Genomic DNA, 12,168 nt, shown 5'->3' with positions numbered 1-12,168 from the left:
GGTTTTCGGCGCTTAAGATTCTTTGACAATTTGGAGGCTTTCTTACGCCGAGCTATCGATTTCGTAAAAAGATGCACTTTCTTTTACCTGCTCTTTTTCCTCACGCCTCCCGGACGGGTCGGCGATCACAACTGTGTCCTCGCTCGTAGAACATACAGGTACTTGAATACCTTCCTGACTGTTGTGTCCGGGCAACTCGTTTTCGTAGCTGGCATCCCGGGGCGGCGGTAAAGCTGTGCTGTTTTCGCTCTCTGCCGGAAGCCTAGCCTCGCTTCCTGTCCTTTCTGCAGCTTTGCCCGAAAAAGAGATGCCATACTGCTAACCGACTGGTTGTCCACCGTTACTTCTCTGTCGTATTTGTGCGACCTGCCTGGGTAACTGTTTTCCACGGCCGGTAGCGTAACTGTTGGCTCTGTGTCGGGAATTGCGCCCACTGCCCTCATCCACCGTGTTGCCATAGCGATCTTCCGATCAGCTTCATGGCGCTCCGCTATTGCAATTTCAATCAAGCGGTCCAAATCGAGCATACTGTCTTACTCTCTCTGCTTAGCCCGCAGAGACGCCCTATCGAGTGCGCCAGTAAAGTTCCGATGGTGGTTCTTTTTACCTTGTGCACCAGGGGTGCGCCACCAGAGACGTTATATACGTGTTACAGCGGAAGTTCTTTGCGCCAGAGACGTCTCGTCGGAGACGATATGAGCGAAGACTTGAGGGCCGGAGTTGACCAGAAGAAAACTGAATTTTATACACACATCAAATATTTACAATATTTATAGTAGAGATATAAGTTGGAACTAGCTAAAAGGGAAATATTCCCACTTCGGCATAGCCGACGATGAAGAGCATGAAAGCCTATTCTGCCGGATCGTGCCCTCGGGCTCGGTTTTAACCCCGTTAGGTCTAGTCCTAACTTCCGCAACGCCCAATCACAACCAACATCAACCTGATTGGTTCGTTCCGACGTCCAGCTCCTCCTTCAACTTTAGGAGGACTAAACCCTCTCTCTCATAAAAAAAAAAGGAAAGGCAAAACACCGATGGTCACGTCGTTCGATTGGGCGCTTACAATCACCTGCCTCCGCGAGGTCGAGACAGCGCGCTCAACCCGGTGTACAAAAAAAAAAAACAGAAAAGGAAAATAAAGAACAGAGCGGTCCTGTCACGACACTCCTGTCGTCACGAGTGCGTTCGCCACAGCGTTCCATCGGGGCCTGCGCTAATCTGTTGTGCCCGTCGGTCCCTTACACTGGGTGTACATCAAAATTGTTTCCAGAGCTGGGTGCTGTCTTATGTATTCCCTCCTAATATGAAATGTTTTGTTCATTGACTGTTTGGTCTTGTGAGCATTTCCGCCTGCCATGCGGGCTTCTTTCTTCATAAGGTCAATGTGACCAGCAAGACTCCTTTCATCGCTAGCATTTAGAAAAGGGGCATTCGAAAAAGTGCTCTGTAAAATCAAACACATACGCGACACATGTGTACATACAAAAGCTATTTCAAGATACTTAAAAGGGCCACTCATAGGGTAAGAGTTACATGAAGGGTAATAAAAGCTGAAATATTGATAGGTATTAAATAAAATATCATTACCCGCAAAAAAAAGTTTTCAGTCAACCCGGTGAATACCGGAGATATCGCCGGCCAAACGCAACCTGTTTGTTTTCCCTCTGAGCTCATATTCGCCGCAAGATCGACCTTGATGTATAGCTGTACCACCGCTGCTCTGATTGTGTGCATTGGCAGCCGGCGGCGCTTGCAGAAATGCACGCAGCGTTGTCCGCTTCCGAATTTACAGCGGGTTTGTTGGCGAAGAAAACGTGCCTTCTGTAATGCATTAAGATTTACTGTTTAGAGTGTTCCAATATTGCAGAAAAAGATCCGTGTATTTCGCCAATGTTGCGGAAAAGAAGTGCGGATATTAGGAAAGCAAGGCACGCAATTACCGGTCTCTTAGATTAACAAGCATAGTTTTGCACTCTTTTTGCTTTGTACCGCACTCATGGGCCTGATATTTTTATTGTGTACCACTTGCCTATGACAGATCCGGAGCTACTGGTCAGAAGCCTAAGGTTGGCAGCCAATGGGCAGCTACTAGTTGTCGGAGACTTCAATGCCCCGCATCCGGAATGGGGATACGTTAAAGCCAGCCAAAAAGGCAACATAGTATGGCAAGCGATACAGAAGATCAGTCTTTTCTTGTTAAACAACCCACAGGAATGCACGAGGCTAGGCAATAGCATACGCGTCGACACGTCACCGGACCTCACCCTTGCTAGGAATATAATGGGAGCCTAATGGCTAAACACAGGTCCCACACAAGGTAGTGACCACTATATTTTAGCCACCACCATCGAAACGGCTAAGCACAAACAAATAATTAGGAATACACATATTACGGATTGGGATAAATTCAGGGACCTAAGAGAGCAAACAGCCGCAACAGAAATCACGATGATTGGATCGATACACTTAAAGAGGATATTAAGCAAACCACATTGGTGGTGCCGATAGAACAGGAGGGCCAAATCTCCGACTCGCGGCGACTCCATATGTGGGAAGCCCACCTCAGCCTACAAAAAAGACTCAGGAAGCACACACACCTAAGACCTCTAAGGAAACGTAAAGCGAAACTAGAAAGACAGAAGCCTACACACTGGAGCTTCAAGAAAAGCAGTGGGGCCAGATATTCGACCGCATGAATGGACAACTAGGATGTAAAAAAACGTGGCAAATGCTCAGACATCTACTAGACCCGACACAGACAAAATCGACACAGAAAAATCAGCTCGCTAGACTGATCCATAAATATGAGGGCACCACGGAAGAGTTAGATATCTCAGCAAGGCCTCTTGGATTCAACTGCCAGGCTACCGAGGACTCCCAAATCCAGAACTAGATTCCGAAATAACAGATGCAGAGGTCGCTTCGCCATGGGACAGCTCCGCACAGCGTCCTCGGCAGGCCCGGACGGGGTCACAAAGCATTAAGGACATTAGACGCAAAATCAGTAGATGCAATCACAGGGCTCATGAATAAGTACTGGAACGAGAGTGAAATCCCTCAAGCCTGGAGGCATGCAATGATTACGTTTATTCTCAAACCAGGCAAGAAACTAGATATAGCCAATTTGCGCCCAATCCCGCTCACTTCATGCGTAGCCTAAACAGACTGCAGGTGTACGCAGAGGACAAAGAGATCTTGCCGACAACTATGCTAGGCTTCAGAGCTAATTTATCCATGCAGGATATCATGCTTCAGCTCAAAGCAGACGTCATAGACACTGGGAAATGCACGGGTACCAAAGCAGTGCTAGGGCTAGGCCTCACCAAGGCCTTCGATAACGTGGCACACGAAGCCATTCTCGAGAACCTCTGAGACATTAACCCGGGAGAAAAAAACCTTCGGATACATTCGCTCATTTCTCAGCCATAGGTCCGCGATAATTAAAATAGGCGAAATAGAGTCACTGCCTTTTCGGCTAGGGGGTAGAGGGACACCGCAAGGATCGGTGCTGTCACCGTTTATCTTAAATCCCCCCTACTGAAAAATCCTGTATAAAATTCGTACAGAAAATCGTATACAGGTTTACTGTACAGGATTGGGATACAGGATTGGGGGCTATTTCAGCATTTTCCTGTACTGCCCTGGAAAGTTCGGAATGAAACCGCGCGGAGCTCTGATACGGGAATGGCCTATATGTTTGATGGCTCTCGTTTCCGGAAAAAAACGCGTCGCCAGGGTGGAAAAAGCATGCAACAATATAAAATAAAACGACTGCATTTAAAATAATAAATAACATTTAAAAAAAATTAAAAACTTCTACTACCCAATGTGGAATCCAACCTCGGTCGTTATGGTCTTCAGACGGGCACCTTAACCACTACTCTATGGCAGATTATGGTTACATTGGTTATTATTCAGTATATGTAGCTACTTTTGCTCTTTAGTACTTGTATATTTTCCTTGGCAGTAGAATTTGTGGCCGTAATTCCCCCATCGCCCTTTAAACACGCTGAATATCTTTGCAGCCTATCACGAGGGTTCACAAATGTGCCGTTTCTTTATAATGCGTCGCTTTATTGAAGGCAAACCTTGAGATACCATAATTTACTAGTGCTGATGTGTTTTTCATCGTCTACGAACGCTTGTAAGTTTTCCTACATACAGAGGTATCCGGTGCACTAATACTTGTAATACTGGGCGTTTTAGCTTCACGTGCTACCAGCGGAGCATCGATGTCAATGAATACACTTCCGACTGAGCGGTTTCAATATGTAAACATTCGAGAACGCGTCGCCCGGTGTGCGGCTATCTGCGCATCTTTCGATGGTCAGCGATGTTTGTTTATTTTCTCTCGAACAGTTTTTTGTCATCGCTAGCGAAACGATACGTTCGTGCTTCTACTTTCGTGTTGTAGGCGGCAGATCTTCAGTCGCAGATATGAAGACGCACCGCAAGACGCACCGCACCGTACGAGCTGCAGCGACTGTTGTACGCGCAAAAGCGACGCGATGCGCGTATATGCTTGCTAGCGCACACCTCGACGGCTTCGCATTTTTGAGGTATTTGGGAAACTGAGCGTGCCCTTTATATACAGAACAGTTGTATAACATGCTTGGTATCATGCTTATTTAGTGCGCTGGCGTGTCCGGCATGGTCGTTCTGGTTGAGCTTCGTCGATCGGCCCGGCTTCTGTTCAGAAGCGGAATACTCTGCCCGGTATCAATTCCAGAAATGACGCGTTCGTCCGGTTTCTGGTTAATTGATACAGGCCGAACAATATATAACACACTACATTTGAAAAAGAAAAAAAAAAGAAAAAAGAAAAAGAAACAAAAAGAGAATAGAAAAGGAAGAAAAAATTTCATGTGATTCGAACTTCGGTCTTTTCAGCCAGCAAGCACGCACTTTAACCACTACACCATGGCAGGACACGGTGATGGTGGTTATATATCTGCTTATGTAGTCGATTTCGATGGTCAGCGATGTTTCATTTATTCTCGAACGTATTTTATCCGCGCTAACGAAACGCTACGTTCTTGCTTGCACTTTCGCATTGAAGGTGGCAGATCTTCAGTCGCAGATTATGAAGATGCACCGCAAGATCGTACAAGCTGCAGCGACTGGTGCACACGCAAAAACAAAACGCGATGCATGTATGTACTTGCTAGCGCACACATCCACGGCTTCATATCTTCTAGGATGTACGAAACAATACGTACTCCCCATATACAGAGAAGTTTTAACGTATATTATGTATGGTTTCATGCTTATTTAGCGTGAAGGCATGTTCCGACGTGGTCATCCTGGCTGAGCTTCACGATCCGCCCGACTTGTACTGAGAAGCGGAAATACTCTGTCCCGTATCAGTTTCATTCATATCGGATTTGTCCGGTTTCTGTTAAACCGGACATGACCTGTCCTGTATATGAGCTCAATACAGGACTGGTCCGCCCTTTTTCATATCCATACCGGATTGGGATGTCATGTATAAGATCCATAATAGAAATGGTCTGCCCTGTATTAACTCGATACCGGATTGGATCGTCCGGATTGAGATTCATACCGGACATGACCTGTCCGATATAAACCCGTTTAAGCTTCGTACAGGACTGGTCCGCCCTGTTTCATATCCATACCGGACTGGGATGTCATGCATAAGATGCATACTGGAAACGGTCTGCCCTGTATTATCTCTATACCGGCCTGGACCGTCCGGTTTGAGATTGATACCGGACATGACCTGTCCGTATAAACCCGTTTAAGCTTCATACAGGACTGGTCACACTGGTATCAAATTTATACGGGATAATACAGGGCCGGTACAAACCCGTTTGTCGCGATACGGGATTTTTCACTAGGGCCGCCATGATAAAGCTTCCATCCAGACTAGAAGCCATTCCTGGGCTGAGACATACATTCTCTGCAGATGGCATCACACTCTGGACCATTAACGGGAATGACGGTGAGATAGAGGAAACGTTACAACGCGCGGTAGACACTATCGCAGAGCTCGCAGGTCATTCAGGCCTCTCATGCTCATATCCAAACTCAGAGCTACTGCCCGGCTCCAGGAGCCAGGCACCCCCAACTTCCAACCCTGCTTAACGTGTGCGGGGGGGGGGGGGACTTTCAATCAAGTAGGTGCAGTCAATAAGAATCTTGGGGCTGAACCTACCAGCTAACAGGAAAAATAAAGAAACCCTGCAAAAGCTGAAGACATCAGTTATTATGTCAATTAGGCTGATCAGAAGAATTGCCAACCGTAACAGAGGAGTAAAAAAAAAAAGACCTCTGTAGATAGTGCAGGTATTTAACGGCATCTAACACGTTGGTTCAGAGACTTGTTAGCTGCTTGGTTGGCGAACTTGTTCGGTTGATGTCTCTGATGTGTTTCCGCAGTGTGACTCCGGCTTAAAAGATATCCTGAAACATCCTGAAACCGAGGAAGGTGTAAGAGATTTCTGATGTGTATGTGACGTCGATAAATGGTATATTTTTATAATGATTTGTTTTTACAATGGCAGTAGATTTCACTGTGCGAGACGTTAACACACTTATCAAAATTTAGGACTATCAGCGCTTAATTTTCAATAAAGTTAAAGTGCAAGCTATAAATCACTCGCTGCAAAGATATAGTCAAAAACTCCGCATGTCCGCTGTCATGTTCAGGCAAGGAATTATCAGAGGCTGAAGATTTCTTTATCACTGTAATTAAAGTGTATGAGTGGCTCAATCTCACGCAAAGAAAAATATTAAGGTTACTTGCAAAACAGGTGCCGGATATAAATATGTCCCGAAGGAAATTAATGGAGTTCGTCTTATCATGAGACTACGAAGATGTGTTTATTTCCTAGCTAAACACCGATATTTAAGCCAGTATGAAGCAATATTTTACTTCTCAGACCTCTTCCCAGACACAAGTTTTTGGGAGACAGCAGTCGCACTTAGACAAAGAGATTTTAATGGGCTACCAGTAAAGTACATTAATCTAGGTGTAATATGTGTGTAACAACTAGTTACTGGCAAGATTTTTCTAAAACGTTTGAGCTTTTCTCTATAGCGAAATTTGCTCACTTCCCCTATTACGGCTCCGCAGAAGCCTTCAATAACAAAAAAAAAACAGCAAAACATGGTGTTCAATGCACCAACGCAACTTCGGCCATGACGGACGACAGTGGCGGGCTTTGATGTCGACCACCATGGTGTTGTCTAACGTGGAGTCAAATCCCACACCAAACGAGTGCCTTGCGAAACAGCCATGACTGAACCCCCCGTTCTAGAACTCAACAGTCGAGCGGCCTACCCTTCAGGATTTAACACCGCGACGGAGATTTAACAGAAGAAAAGAGAAAAAAGAGGTACTCAAACAACTCGATCGTACATATAAAAAGACACAGAGGAGCCTGTTCAAACTGCATTATGCTATGCAGCAGTCTGTGGTCGCATGCTTCAGTAGCTGCGGTATTCCAAACAGAAATGGGAATGTTCAATTTCTGAGCTTTTGTATTAATTTGTAATGACGGCAGTTACCTGTTTGCTTGATGCTTGACTATGCGCTAACAGCATCACCTCGTTTGAGACGCCGCACGTCAAAGCAGCGCTTCAAGGCGTTCAAGCTGCGCTACGTCGTGGATCACATGAACAACTAACTGCAGAGATCCGCGTGCTATACCACTACGCTACATCAAAAGGTCATGATATAATTTTCCAGTGGCTACCTGGACATTGCGGTATTGAGGGAAACCACCAGGCAGACCAAGTTGCCCGTTCTGCACACAACGACGGAACTACAGGGAACAATCCTATATCTAGAGTTGACGCAGCTTGTCGACTTCGTTCCTTAGCGGCGGAGCTAACGCTTTCAGCCTGGAACAAAGGAGAATTTTCCAATCGACGCCTTAGGGAACTAGACCCTGGGCTGCGCCTTCGTGTTCCCCCTAACAAAGGGCGGCGCGAAACAACACTGATGTGCCGTATGTGGCTCGGTGTTGCATTCACCAAAAAATACGCTTATGTGATGAGAATGGCGGATAGCCCTAACTGTGAAAGATGCGGCTGCGAAGAGACCACACAGCATCTCCTTTGCGAGTGCCCTGCTTTTTCAAGCAAAAGATATGCGCTGCGTTCGGCTCTGGACCATCTTGACAGCCGTCCTTTCACAGAGGAGAAAATCCTCGGTCCATGGCCACAGAAGGCGTCTAACGGCAAAGCATTCAAAGCACTTATGTGTTTTATGAGACACAAACTTGATTGAGAAACTGTGACTGTGCTCCTCGCCGCCTTACCTTTCCTATCATTTTCTTCTATCTTTCTCCTTTAAACTCCTCATTCGCCTTCCCCAGTGCAGGGTAGCAAACCGGAAGCTTTCCTGGTTAACCTCTCTGCCTTCTCTCTCTTTCTCTCTCTCTCAAGCGCCGAAGATCGAATGATGATGTACTTATCCCGCATGACTCCTTTTTTTTAGCATGGGATGCTAGGCTATTCACATGTCTATTGCCAGACGTAGATTGATAAGTAAAAGGGCGAGGCTAACACGCATCCACGCTGAGAAGGGTTCGCTCTGTGCCGCAAGGTGATGACTCTGCTCGATCTCGAGGCCAATATACAGCGGGTAAAGTGAGAAAAACGAATATGGCAGACCCGTACCACACTTCTTCCACGAAAATGTAACCAAACCAATCCAACTCAGTTTATGTTTTGCCTCGTTCCTGCCATGGCTAGAAATTAGAGAATTGACCAAAAATAAAGTCGCACCACAGTCTCTTGCCCAGCACGCACCCCATCTTTTTGCTGCATGAACCAGACCACAAACTTATTTTTCAACTGTAACAAAGCTGGACAGTGATATTTCAATTTAATATAATACTTTAGAGGATGTCTTCACCTTTCTTTCAAGAAATATTGATCCCCTAGTACTGGCGGCATACTCATCACTGGCAGAACTGCGTTTTTTTGCTTCGCATCTCCTTGCGTCCGCTTCGACAAAGACGTTTGGCAGTTCCTTCTCGTATTCTTTCCTTTAAACTTTAAGGTAGTCTGCCACGAGAACTGCAAAGTAAAGTTTTTTGCAGTGTGACAGATCAGCAAATCAGCATTTTCGCTTCATACAAGGAGAACTTTTTCGAGGCAAGAGGGAAGGATTATACACAGCAAAGTGTTATATTCAAGAAACGAAGCAAACTGCGCAGTGAAGCATTTCACGTCCAGATATACACAAACAAAATGTAAAGATAATATAACAGATAATCTAAATAAAAAAGATTGCAATTTAATGAAAACAAATTCTAACCAAAATATCTTTACTATCAATTTTATGTTCTGGAACATCTATTCTTTCAAGATGAGTGTGTGGCATCAGTTCTAAATGACTCGCATTTCAAGAGCTCATTATTGCCAAACGAGCAAAAGTTTGTTTCATTATTATCTTTGTAGCATTAAATTTCATGAAGCTAAAGCGCCTGGCCCCTTAGCATTTGCCTCTTCACCATAGCTATAAAAGCTCACGGCCGCTTCATAGACACAAACGTAGCTCGGCATTACATCGTGCTCACTGCAGTAATCATAGCAAGAGCTAAATTCCACTTTTTTTATAAACTGACATCATTCAGTCAGTTCATACAGGGTATAATGAAATGAAGAGGATGGCTACACAGTATGAAAGAGCTGAACAAGGGTTGAGGGAGAGGCTGAATTCGCAAGATGAGCCTATATTTATACCGGTTTCCATTGGGCGAACAGGAGCAAGAGCAACGAGCAGCCAGAGCAGCGCACGAAAGCACTGGGGACGCGCGTTCTCGTCTCCCCAATGGAACGTTCCCGCTTCTCGGAGAGCAGCGTACCGAGGCGGAGCGCGTGACGTCAGACGTCATGTGATAAAACTTTTCCCGCGGTTGCGTTGCCCGTATCTGCCGGCCAAACGCCACCGTTGCCGTCTTTCGCCATTTTTCTCCACCGTCCTGCCCGGGCGCAGGGCGGCGAATAACTAGAAGCACGGCTGGTCTCGAGGGAGAGAGCGCGCGCGCTCTCCCTCGAGACCGGCCGTGCCAGAAGTAACATGAAAAAGGTCACGTGACTTCTTCCGTTCTCCCTGTACTCCGCCGCTGGCGACGGAGCACCGGGGACTGCTCTCGGCTGCTTCCGGGACCCCAAAAGCGCGCCTCCTCTGCCAATAGAACACAACGCTACTGCTCCTGTTCGACCACTGCTAGGCGCTGAAATTCATGAGAGCACTTTTAGTGCAGCTAAAAGGGCTCCTGTTCGCCCAATGGAAACCGGTATTAGACAAGACGACTTGTCTCCTTCTGAGCAGCGCTGTTAATAGTGGTAGGGTTTAAAACGCTTTTCTTTCCAGAGAAGCAAAATTTGAGGGGCCGCTCAACCTCTGCCTTCAAGGGTATGACATAATAGCGTATGCTACCAGCCCTCTTATAAAGCCCCAGTTTAACCAAACCGTATTACGGTGCCTGCCTGGTATAGGGGTAACATTAATCCAAGGGGTATAACCTTCCCATATGAAAGGAAAGGCCCGAGTTGGCAGCTCTTGCAAAACACTATGTCAGGCAACCTATGTTCAGTCAGTGCATGTTTTCTTATTAATGGCGAGTTGTGCAACATAAAAGACAAACTCAAGAGGAGAATGACGGAGATGGAAAGAGCGCAAACTATCGACTGTTTTATTCATATCGGTAGTTCCTTATATAGGCAGTATGCACACGTGCCTTATAAAGGGGCGAAGGCAAATCAAATCTGCGCAAGTCAACAAAAGCCGCGCAGGAAGTTCTTTTCCGTATTATACAACATTACAGAATTATCATTTATACAATCGTTGCCTTTTACTTTGATGCAGTCCTCGCCTTTTACTTTGGTGTGTTACGCTTCTACACGCTCACGAGCTTATTTGTCTTTGCTCTTGCCCAGAACCTTAATGCTCCTGAGCCGTGGCTCGCAACCTTTGCATGCAGTGCAGCGAGCGGGCAAGTTCGCTCCTTCTCGAGACATGCGTTGACCGAGCATGCTGCCCTGCGCGTTTGTCCACGCAGTTGTCGATCTGGCCAACATACGCATGTCCACACTTTAGCGGAATTTCATAGACCACACCCGTGGCACACTTCACAAATGTTCCGGCATGTTTTATATTGCAGCTATTTCGTTTATCGATTTCACCGCTCGACCTCTGGCATAATCCGGAAAGCTTCCGTGGCGCAGAAAAAACCACAAGGACACCATGCCTGTTTGTCACTTTCTTGATGTCCCACTGGTTAGTACCAAGACCCTCAACATCAAGAAAGAGGAAAACAGGCATGGCGTCCCTGTGGTATTTTCTGCGCCCTGATCTCTGATCCTCAGTACACTGAGCAGGGAGCTGGGAAGAGATAACTTTGCACTAATCGGCTTAACAGGATAGAATACCCAATGGCAGATACGACACTAAATAAGAACCAATTAAGCATCTGAAGGCGCTTACAAACAAGGATTTTTTCCGAATCCAGTTAATCTTCGCCAGTGGTACCTGGATAGATGGAAACTGTGTCGGGATAGAGCGTATTTGGTAGAAATCCAAAGTAAAAACCAAGAGACAAAACAAGGATTTTCGAGACATTACTTTTGAGCTCACATCTTGAAACTAAGCTAGGTCTAATCCACTGGCCGAACTGCGCCGCCTTGGTCCAAGGGCTCCCGGCCGCCGTTTAGGCGGATTTAGGAATTCCTTTTTTTTCCGCGTGCTATTTGTGAATGAATGCGTTGCCCGCCGACGCTGTTGAGTGTCCAAAGATTCCCTCATTCTCAGCGCACTTGCTCATAAATGATAAGTTAAATATACCTCTCCCTGACAAATCACCTTCATCATGTAAATATTCTGTTTTGTCCTGATTTATCCCTCAGTGTCTATAGTATCCATTTTTTTTTCTGTTCTTGCTTTTGTTGAATTCAATTGTTCACTCCTGGCTAGCAGCGCATGTCAAATAAATAAATAAATAAATAATAGGCGTCAGCCTATCTGCCTAGATCTATCTGTATCTGTTGGAAATTAGTTGTGCCACCACCTGAAATGAAAAATGAATATTAAAAAGGAAAAAAAAAAAACATCGTCCGTGTCTGCGCACAGCTATCGTGCCATATCCTTAACGGCGAAGATTAGGTCCTCCCCTAATTGTTTTTGTACAAT

Source organism: Amblyomma maculatum, chromosome 2, assembly GCF_055883805.1.
Source record: "Amblyomma maculatum isolate TAMU_Amacu chromosome 2, ASM5588380v1, whole genome shotgun sequence".
Taxonomy (NCBI): domain Eukaryota; kingdom Metazoa; phylum Arthropoda; class Arachnida; order Ixodida; family Ixodidae; genus Amblyomma; species Amblyomma maculatum.
Note: the sequence above shows the minus strand (reverse complement) of the source record.